This window comes from Haemaphysalis longicornis, unplaced genomic scaffold (assembly GCF_048455015.1).
Source record: "Haemaphysalis longicornis isolate Haplotype H1 unplaced genomic scaffold, Haemaphysalis longicornis Haplotype H1 scaffold_6, whole genome shotgun sequence".
Lineage (NCBI taxonomy): Eukaryota > Metazoa > Arthropoda > Arachnida > Ixodida > Ixodidae > Haemaphysalis > Haemaphysalis longicornis.
The window spans coordinates 57,750,207-57,761,970 of NW_027526407.1; positions in this window are offsets into that span (position 1 = coordinate 57,750,207).

Below are 11,764 nucleotides of genomic sequence, written 5' to 3' on the forward strand. Positions count from 1 at the left end.
TCGGGTTCGGTTCCGGTTTTCGGTTCGGTTCCGGTTCCGGTTCGACACCCTGGTGCAAAGGAATGTGTCGTCTGTATAATTCAGGGAAATGTTTGTGTCGTGTTGTGTCAAGTGCTCTGCATGTGATTAGTATGTGGACTACGGATAGGCCCTTTCCACACCTGCTACACGTGGGTCCCGAAGTTCCAGTGAGCAGGTGGGAGTGCGTCGCATGTGTGTGGCCTATCCGCAGCCTAGCCAGGGCAACTTCAGTGTATCTGTTGTGTGAGTCAGTTATGTAGCGTCCCAGTTGTGGTTTTATTACGTGTAGTTTGTTGTCTGTCTGTTGACTCCAATGTAGTTGCCATGTGTTACGAAGCTGTCGTCTGATGTGTGTCTTTAGGTCGGTGTAAGGTACTGTTGTTATGTCAACTGTGGTCATGAGAGCAGCAGCACTAGCCATTTGATCAGCGGTCTCATTGCCAGGGATCCCACAGTGACCTGGTACCCAGCATATGGTTATTTCTAAATCTGAAGCATATGCAGTCATTATGACCTTTAAAAGAACATTGATTACATAGTTTTTTGACGACCTTCCTGATGACAATGCCTGCACAACGCTTAGAGAATCTGTGTAGACGATGGACTTTGGAATCTTATGTTCGAGGATCTGATTTGACACAAGTAAAATGCCATATGCTTCTGCCGTGTAAATACTGCTGTGAAAATTCATTGTTTTGATAACTCTAAAATTTGGTCCGTGCGCTGCACAAGAGACAGTAGAATTAGTTTTGGACGCGTCGCTATAGAATTCTGCGCACCTGTACTTGTCCTGCAGGAACAGGAAGTGCTGCAGAATTGCATTCCTGGGTACCCTATTTTTTTCTACACGAATGAATGATAGGTCGCATGTTACAGGACGAAGATGCCATGGTGCGATAAAATTATGAATGGGTGTCTTGTGCGTGTCTGAAAGGGGGACATGGAGGGCAGAAGCCTCTTCCCTAACTCTGAGAGAGAACGGTAAGGGAATAGATGGCCTGTTTAAAAAGAGTTGTAAATTTGATGTATCGTTCATGATGGGATTAAAAGGATGGTTGGTCAGTGACACGATCTTGGATGCATACAACAGGTCAACATACTCCCGCTGATGCCCTAGGCACCATTTGTCGCACTCGACATAAAGACTTTCAACGGGGCTAGTGCGGAATGCGCCACATGAGAGGCGAAGGCCAAGATGCAGCACTGGGTCGAGCATTCTCAGTGCGGTCTTTGTCGCCGACCCATACACGACACTGCCGTAGTCGAGCCGAGACCCCACCAACGCTGTGTACAGGCGCAGCAGGAGTTGTTTGTCGGCCCCATAAGATTGATGTGAGAGGACCTTAAGAATATTCATTGTTTTTAAGCATTTGCATTTGAGCTGTCTGATATGTGGGATGAATGTAAGTTTTTCGTCGAATATAATACCTAAAAACTTGTGTTCCTTGTTCACAGGAATCGGCACATTCGCAAGAGTGATGTCTGGGTCCGGGTGGACGCCACGCCTCCTGGAGAATAGAACACAAGAGCTCTTCGCGGGATTAAGATTAAAGCCATTCTTTTCAGCCCAGCCGGCAAGTTTCTTGACGCCGAGCTGGACTTGACGTTCGCAGATGGACAGGTTACACGATTTAAAGGATATCTGCACGTCATCTACATACATGGAATAAGAGATTGTAGGTGGCAGTGCCTTTCCAAGAGAGTTCAGTTTTACTATGAAGAGAGTGCAGCTCAACACTCCACCTTGCGGCACGCCATTTTCTTGCACGTGAACATTTGACAGTGCACGACCAACTCTGACGCGAAAGGTTCTCTCCGACATGTAACTACAAAGGATGTTCAACATGTTGCCCGCAACACCGATTGACTTTAGGTCACTGAGGATACCGTACCGCCAAGCGGTGTCATAGGCTTTCTCTATGTCGAAAAACACCGTCAGACAAAATTGTTTATGCACAAAGGCATCCTTTATATATGTTTCAAGAGCTACGAGTTGATCGGTCGTTGATCGCCCCGCCCTGAAGCCTGCCTGGCAGCTCTCGAGAAGACCGTTGTACTCAAGGAAGTACACGAGCCTGCGATTTATCATCTTCTCGAGAAGCTTGCACAGGCAGCTGGTCAGGGCAATGGGTCGATAGCTAGCAGGAGAGGAAGGGTCCTTCCCTTCTTTCAAGAATGCTACAACTATGGCCTCCCTCCAAGACTTTGGAATGTGCCCCGAAAGGAATATCTTGTTGTAGAGGTGAAGGAGTGTTACAAGAGTGTCTGCGTGTAAGTGCTGTATCATTGTATATGTAATGTTGTCTGGGCCTGGAGCTGAGGGTTTACACGTGCTTAGAGCAGCCCTCAGCTCATGTAGTGAAAACAGGGAGTTGTAAGAAGTCTGTGATTGGTTGTTGTCGCGTAGGGACTTCTTTTCACAACAGGCTTTATGTTTCAGGAAAGTGTTTGTGTAGTGTGCTGAACTGGACACGTGTTGGAAGTGTTGTGCGAGTGTGTCAGCCTGGTCTTCGAGTGTGTCCCCTGTAGTGCTGACCAGAGGCAGGCTGTGTGTTTGTTGTCCCTTGAGTTTGCGTATTCGTGTCCATACTTTCCTTGTGTCTGTGTAGGAGTTTATTGATGTTATGAATGTACGCCAACTCTCTCGTTTTGCCTCACGGCGCACACGTTTTCCTAAAGCCTTGGCCCGTTTGAACAAGAGGAGGTTTCCCGACGTGGGGTACCGACGAAGGATACCCCACGCCTTGTTCTGGGCCTCTCGCGCCCGCCTACAGTCCTCATTCCACCACGGCCTCCGCTGGTTGCGCGGGGCACCAGAGGCGTGGGGAATGGACTTTTCGGCGGCGTCGAGGATGTGCGCCGTGAGGAGTTGGGTAGATTCTTCAACGTGTAGGTGTCCTATGGATGTGTGGTGTAGTTTGGATGTCTCTGTAAATGTATTCCAGTTAGCTCGTGTTTCATTGAACCTATTATGGGAAGATGGACTGCATGGGCCTTTACCTATGTATGTAAGTGAGGTGGGGAAGTGGTCACTGCCATATGGGTCAGTTCCCACACCCCACTCGAGAAGAGGAAAGAGAACTGTGGAGCCAATAGCCAAGTCAAGACATGAGTATGTGTTGTGTCCTATGTTATGATATGTAGGCTGTTTATTGTTGAAAAGGCATGCTCCAGAGGATGTAAGAAACCTCTCTATCAGGCGACCCCGGGCATCCGTACGAGAAGAGCCCCAAAGAGAATTGTGAGCATTAAGGTCGCCTGTTAGAATGTACGGTTCGGGCAGCTGGTCAACCAGCGCCTCGACGTCAGAGCTCGAAAGTGAAACATCAGGAGGAATGTATATGGAGCATACCGTTATCAACCTATTAAATATTATCAAGCGTATTGCTACAGCCTCAAGGATAGTGTTTAAAGTGACAGGGTGGCAGGCTAAGGATTTCCGGGCGATTATGGCCACACCGCCAGAAGAGTGTGTGCAGCCATCCCTGTCCTTTCTGAAGACCATGTACCTATTTAAGAAATTTGTGTGCTTGGAATTCAAATGCGTCTCCTGAAGACACATCACACTTGGCTGATTAGCATGCAGTATTTCGTATACATCGTCAAGATTTTTAAGAAGGCCTCTACAGTTCCATTGAATTATGTTTTCTCTTCCCATTATTTAGTGTGAGAGCTACTGGAGTGTGTGTGTTTGTTTATGTGTCGTCTTTCGGGGCTGTGACTCTCGCCTTTTTTGGCTTGTCGGGAGGCTTTGGCGTCGGGACGCGTTCCTTGCGCTGCGTTACAGGCAGGAACGGCCCGACATCCATCTCGTCGTCGGATGTCCGAGGGGTGCCCGACGGACCGGGCCCCCTGGACTTGGCCCCCCCTCGGGAGCCCTTCGTTTGAGCCGCCACCGCCGAGGGCGTCCGGGGCGCCAGAGGTGGCACAGGCGGTGCGGTGGCGGTGGGAACCGGTGCGGGGCCCGTGGTGTCCATCACCTCTGTACCCTCCAACGCACTGGAGGGCGGGGAGACAGAGGCGGGAGCGGCACCGGTCCCGACGGAAGAGGTTGCCACCACAACCGCTGCTGCCTCAGCAAGCGGCGTGGTGGCGGGTTGGGCTGCCAGAGGCAACCCAGGGGGGGGCGGGCGAGGGACCAGGTCCCAACTCGCCTGAACTGGGTCCCTGTGGAAACGAGACGCCGCTCCGCCCCCCGGCGAGCCGCGTCGGCGTACCTCCCCAGGGGGAAAGAGGCGAACCTCTTTCGCGCCTCTGGGAAGGTGATCTTTTCAGTGACTTTGATGTTGATGATTTTCTTTTCTAGTTGAAATTTTTCGCACTTGCGGGAGTATGCCGCATGCGGCCCCCCGCAGTTTACACAAGTGAGAGTTTCGGCTGAGCAGTTCTCGCTCGGATGATCGTGCGCCGCGCACTTTGCACACGTCGTTCGGCCACGGCAAGAGTTCGTACCATGCCCGAACCGCTGGCACTTAAAACAGCGCCGCGGGTTCGGGATGTACGGACGGATGGAGCAACGGATAAAACCTGCATTTATGTATTGTGGAAGAATTGCGCAATCGAAAGTCAAGATAATGTGTTTGGTGGGAATCTCCTTGTCGTCTCTGCGGATGGTGATGCGTCTCACAGCAGTGACGCCCTGATCCTTCAAGCCGGCAAGGAGATCCGCATCCGTTTCGTTCAAGAGATCCGTCTCGGATATCACACCTTGCGAGCTGTTGAGGCTCCGATGGGGTGTGACCCTGATGTCTAGATCAGCCAGTCTAGTCTGAGCTACAAGCTTCGTGGACTGCTGCTTGTCATTTACCTCGATTAGTAGTTCACCAGACCTTTGTTTTTTGCACTTATATGATTTTCCTATTATGGCTTCAAGATATTTTGCGATCAAGAAGACTGACTGAGATGCAAGAGGGTGGGTTGGATTGAGGGACTCCATGACAAGAAATCGAGAGTAATGATCTGGTTCATGAAATGTCAAAGATGGCAATGGAGGAAACGATACTTTGGTGCGGCCCCTTTTAGGGGGCCGATCACGTTTGGGGGGGGGTTTGAAAATGCCATATAGCATAGTATAAAAGCAGGGAGACGGGGGTACTTTCTTCTTTGACCTTACCCTGGTAGCCAAAGAGGTCCCGGAGCTCCCTGCCTGGTGAACAGACAGGGAGCCCATCCGCCGGAGCTTGACCTGGGCTCCGACGGCCACCGTTCGTGGTTTCTAACCCTCCACCTATAAACACATCGCCACGGTTGGATCCAGCTTATGTTTGGGGGCTCGGGGTCCGCGGTATCGCCAGTACCGTCACCAAGATTGCTCAAGGTGCCCCGTGCGGGGAAAAGAGGTATGCAGCTTTGCTGGATAAGTCTCCTGTCTTTGAAGCACGAAGAGTTTTAGTGCGAGGTGTCGGAAAACGAGTGTCCCGGCGTGCTCTTTTAGTACGCGTTACGTTCTTGCGCGGGCCGGCCTTCGTTCCGGCATTAGTTCCGCGGGCCGGCCTTCGGCATGCCCGCGCATTCGCTCCGCTGAGGGGCGACCTTCTCGCCCTCCTCGCGCGCGCCTGCGCAGTCGGGTCCCGCTGTCCCGCCGCGGTAGCGTGAGCCTCCGGTAGCCGCTATGCTAAAGCTCTCTAATGCCTGCGTGACGCTAAGCCTGCACAGGTCACCACACTGATTTTATATCTTGTAACCTTCCTCCGTAATGGTAAATATTTGGTTTGTTGCTTTACAAAACGCCCCAGGGCTATCTAAATACCATCACAAGAGGAGGAATGAATTCTGCACCAATGTTAAACAGGACATCAAAACAAACATTACGTTAGCGCACAAGAACAAAACAAGGTTCATGACTCAGCTCGATCGGTAGACTCTGCAGGGGCTATCGATAGAGTGAATGTGGCAGAAAGTTCCAGTCGTTCATGGTGCGAGAAAAAGAGTAAATATTTGAATACGTTAGTCTTTGGGAAATACGGTGTTAACGAATGAGTTTGGCAGTTGCGTGTTTGTCTTTCGGTAAGCGGCTTAAAATGCAAATCAGGGTTCATTGGCAGATGGGTATTATTCGGAAGGGAGATGAATTCGAGCCTGTGAATTTGACGGCGTATTTCAAGTGTCGGAATGCCGTGTCTTTCGTAATGTTAGTCGATGGATCAGACCTTCGATGCTTGGGATGAATAGGGCGATCTGGTTCGCTTTGGATCATTTCAGCCGGCTCAGTGTTTGTTTTAGAATAAGGGTCCCAGAGTATCGATGCACATTCTAACGTTCGGAGTTTGCCAGTTATAGGCTAGCCTTACTAGCACTAGCAGGAGCATGGTTAAATTTGCGCTTTGGGAAACTAAGTTTGCAAAGCATGTCGCTCTTAGGTTATACAGATGTTTATTCAGGCTTTAAGTTGTTATCTGAAGTGATACCGAGGTATTTGTACTCCATTGCGTCAATTATAAGCGCCCGGGTTTCAGATTGATGTGAGAACGGCAGAATGCCTCCTTTGTTAATAAATCTCATGTAAACAGTTTTGTGAACACTTTTTTCCCAATGCGCACCCTAGTTACATTTAACTTTGTTGCATTGCCCACACCATGCTAACATGTCGTACAAGTTGGTGTTCAGAAAAATCTGCTCATCATATCAATTGATAGAAAAGGTCTGATTTGAACCCTTTCGGGAATCTCATCGGCAACGTCATGAACAGAAATTTGAAATAATAAGGGCGCGAGAACGCTTCCTTGGGGAACCCCCAAGTTTTATGAATGGTGCTTATGAATGCAACGTGCTCGGAAAAGCACGAAGAAGCCCCAAAAATACAAAAATTCAGGCAGGGCGATTGATCACAATTTTCAATTAGCTTGTCATAAGAAACAATCTAGAATGTGCATCTAAAATCTAAAAATTAACACGAACTTTGCCTCCCCCAAATAGAATTTGAGTTACTTGTGTTTCAGTACAAAAGCCATTCCCGAAACGGTGGTGTATGCTCTAAGGTGGCTCATTTTTAGACAGAAATGTTGTAATTAAGCTATGATGTGTTATAGTATTTCACGAGGGGTAGATGTAATACAGAGTAGACGAAAGTATCCGACAGTATTCGGTGCCCTTTTTAAATGATAGAACAATTTGAGCGTTTTTTTTTCGAATGAGCCAGATCCTGAAACCGAAAATAAGTCAAGTAAAACTTCAGTGACAAGAAAAACTCGGCGACTTTACCATAAAAAAAGGGGTGGCAAGAAAATAGATGCGATGAGGTCCTGCAAACGTGTATGCAGATCGCAGGTCGTATAGAAAATGGGCCAGATCCTGTTGTTTCACGGAACAAAATGAGAGAGAGAGAGAGAGAGAGAGAGAGAGAGAGAGAGAGAGAGAGAGAGAGAGAGAGAGAGAGAGAGAGAGAGATACGTTTATTAAAGAAGAAAGCCGAGAGGTTTGCCAGAATCTCTACACTGACATGCTACTCGGCGGGGGAATGGGTAGAGGATGGAATACCCTATAGATAACAGGGCGGAAGAACTAGGAGAAAAGTAAGAAAAAAGTAAGAAAAAAGCACACATGAGCCAAATCCATTTGCCCAAGGGGAACTTGCTTTTCGTTTGACTGTTCAGTCTGTTTCATGGGTGTTTTCACAAGTTTTCTGTTTTTTTGCTTTTCGGAGATGGCTTATTATGAATTCAGACGGACACTGGGAGATCGGCGAAATATCGGTACCCAGATGTCAACGCGAAGTAAGCGGAAGAAGACGTGAACGAAATGAACCTGAGAGACGTGAAACAAATATCGTCTACCCCGACCCTACGAAGTAACTGTGGTCATATTTATTTTTTTACTCCCATATTTACCATTTCAGTATTTAGCTATATAGCTGTCTGGCAAATCCCGCCTCCCCGCCCCTCTAAAAGTATGAACCACCTCATTAGGGTGAAAAAGAATATATGCACAGCCTTCTTGTGAAGCATTTTGGAAATTCATGGCAAGGCAATGGAGAGCTTGGTTACTTCGTGAGTGCCTTCAGGCGTCCTCAAGAAAATTACTCTAGGGAAGAATTCGAAAAGAGCTGTAAATGGTGCCAAGAGGACTCACCTGCTCTCCATGAATATAGTTCTACTGTTCTTGAAGCCCTGTTGCATGTTTATTGCCTTTTTCGGCAAAACTAAATCACGCCATTCTTGAAAGTCACTTTAAATGAAGTTTTCTAGGAATGCAGCATCAACATAAGTGCTTCAATTCAATATGAGCAAAATCCAAAGTCATGATCCCAATATTTCTCAAATTCATCGCATAATTTTTAATTACTTGTGGCCATAAGCGCCCCCTAGCTGACGTAAATATGTCATGTAATAGCTTTGACAGCGTAGCATTGACAGTAACAAACTTCCTCTCGTTTCGAAGATTCGCATTCGGTGGACCTGCCTCATTTCGAAAAAAAAAAAAACGCCTCAATAGGCCTCTATTTTAAACCAAGAAGTACACGTCCAGAACTGGTGAAAGCAGGTTAAATAATCACACGAAAAGTTACCCCTGACAAACGGGCACCTAAAAGGCCTTTGCAGAGAAATACTGCCACCGAAACGGCGTTCGCCTCGGTGACACACGACAAAGGAGAATCTCCTTCACCGAAACGGGCATTTCCCGTAAGGGGTGTTCGCCTATCACCTTTCCCCGACGAAAAAGAGCAGCTAGCGGCGCAGCCTCGTAAGCAGGCGCTAGCAAATCATAAGCATCTCAGAACTTAGTGAGACCAAATGCGATTTCGTAATACTTTCATAAATTGTTAAAACTGCAATGAAATAAATTGCACCAAACAAGCTCAATCGTAATGTACTTTTGTAAACATCTGCCCACTGTTGCCAGATTAGGCACGGAACATAAGCAAAAAAAAGCACTACATCGTTGCTGTTTAATACAAATATGTGGAATTACCCATTTATTTTTTCTAGACAACAATAAAACGCACAGTTCCTCTCTAAAATAACAAAAAAAGGTCTATCCGCACTTTATTTTTGTTATTGTGCATGTTTCTTCCACAGAACTGCTAGCGCCACTTTATTGGTGTGTCAGTTACAGCAACTAGATAGAGGAGATCGGGGGGTTGCTGTGTGTCAGGAACGCCACTCCTTTCCACAAAATGTCCTTTGACGTGGCGAAAGGGGTTTAGTTTAAAGGAGATCTAGCGTTGCCGTGTGTCACAGGTAAAAGACCATCTTAGCATTCCAGCGAAGAAAAAAAAGTTGGGAATTTTGTCCGTACTGTGTCAACTTTTAGTTCTTATGTTGAGCAGCAATGATAAACATGGGAAACATATACAATAACTGGAACGTGGTCATGGTTGGACGAGTTCGGTACACTCGATCACTTGAGCCCAAAAAAAAAAAAACAGTATGAAGTATATATTCCAGTGATCGGAAATTTGTTTTTGTCAACAATCATAGCTCCTTCGTGGGTAATACTTGATTTACGCAACAAACCTTGTTGCTTCACAAGCCCCAAAAGATTTCTGAGGCGGAGTTGATACAGTTAGGAAGAGTATGCTTAAACGGTACGTTCAGTGCTCGTCACGGCTTCGTTAAGTAAAGATTGGCCAAAACAAATGTTATTACGCATATGCAGCTTTCCCTCTCATGGCAGTTCTTTCAACAGTGATTATTCTGCAGTTATACAGCGAATGTAAAATATTTTTGTGCAGCTAATATTGGGGGTGGAGACTTGCTTTGTGTACAGTTTCAAGTCTTGCACGTTGCGCGACTAAGTTCCAGAGCCATTGATTGATTGATTGTGGGGATTAACGCGCCGACGCAACGCAGGCGTTGAGGCGCGCCGTAGTGGAGGGCTCCGGATTAATTTTGACCACCTGGGGATCTTTAACGTGCGCCGAAATCTCGTACACACGGGCGTTTTTGCTTTTCGCCTCCATCAGAAAAGCGGCCGCCGCGGCCGGGAATCGAACCCGCGACCTCGTGCTCAGCAGCGCAACGCCTTAGCCACTGAGCCACCGCGGCGGGTTCCAGAGCCATGGAAACTATCCCATACAGATCCATGGGGAGTACGATTTGACAGCGCATTACGCAAAAAAATATTCAGAATCCCGGCAACTTATTTTAGATTTTTCATCTTCACGCTGGCTTCTTGCTTTGTGCAAAATATCACTTTCCTGAAGTGGTTTCGCTAGGTTCCTGAGGGGTTAGTAGTTTGAGCGAAAAAGCGGGGAATGAAAACAGTTTTACGTGTAAGCCGTCCGAGTTTAAGTGCAAGACATTTGGCGTTATCCAGGGATTTCATGGTGCATTCACTGAACTTTTGGTAAAGGTAAAGGTATCGTAAGCATATTTTTCGAACATTTTTTCTCAGTACCTCAAGGTAACTTCCCTTAAAACTGCTTAGTCAAACGTCCAAGCGGTCTAAAATTCTCATACCTGTAATGCGACAAAAATTTCACTGTAGTTGATTTTGCTCGCGGTGAGTATGGCAAACAGCTTGAAGGAGGTAATTAAAATGAACCATTTCGTGATAAAAATGGCCAGCATCCACAAATACAGAGGACAGCTCATTTGAGGACGTTATGAAGACAATCTTAAGAAGGTGGGCAAGCGCGTTCTGCACATGTGACGTTTAAGCAACGAATTGATTGCTTGTGGGGTTTAACGCGCCGACGCGACGCAGGCGATGAGGCGCGCCGTAGTGGAGGGCTTCGGATTTATTTTGACCTCCTGGGGATCTTAAACGCGCGCCGAAATCTCGTACACACGGGCGTTTTTGCTTTTCGTCTCCATCAGAAAAGCGGCCGCCGCTGCCGGGAATAGAACCCGCGTCGTCGTGCGCAGCAGCACAACGACTGAGCCACTGAGGCACCGCAGCGGGTTTAAACAACGAATTGATGCATGTATAGGCTCATCATAATATCAAACAAGCATTCAACATACTCATAGCTTTTCATATTTCATTCACAGTCTATCTCTGGCAACTTGAAATCGCCTGTCTGATTTATATAATCGCGCTTGACCGTGTTTTTTTTAGTAATAAAAAGACGGAAAGAACTGGGGCGGGGAATCAGGTGCATGACAGATTGCAAGAACTGTAAAAGATCAGCCGAACAAAAAAGGAACTGGCGATTACGATACTACATAGTGCGATATTTGGGCGCACAGCAGCAGTGCCGTGAGGTAACACTTACTAGTGGGTTCTCTCGACGGTAGCTATGGTGAGCCTCTGCGGCGGCGGCACGAAGTGCGTCTCAGGAAGGGACCGTGATCTGCGTCTTGAGCGGACGCACATCATAGTCACGCGCACACCCCCCTCACGTTTTCGCACCAGCGTCGCACCGTCGAGCGCCTCGTGCGGGCACAGCATACTGCCCCCTCCCCTCACCCACCGCATACTTTCGGAGAGCGCTACCTCGGGCCGCCACGGCGATCTGCTGTAATCTAACTCAACGTCTCTGCATACAAGTACAACTTCAAACGAGCCTATAAAATCTGGAGAAAACGCTGCAACAAAAGCTAAACTAGACGCGTTTGCTTTGGAAACGCATTCACCCATTCAAGTGAATAACCTAAGCGGTAGAGCCACTGGAAACGTTCCGGAGCCCGTACACCCCCGAAAAAAAAGCAAGTGTTCTTTTTTTACTCAAAATCGTGAATTGCATGATTGAAACGCGGCGCAGCGAGCAAGATTGCTAACCTTAGTTCGGAAAACATCGTTTTAGACATATTTCTGAGTGCAATGAGCTTCCCTCCATGCAATCTTTCATTCCGTGGCAAAT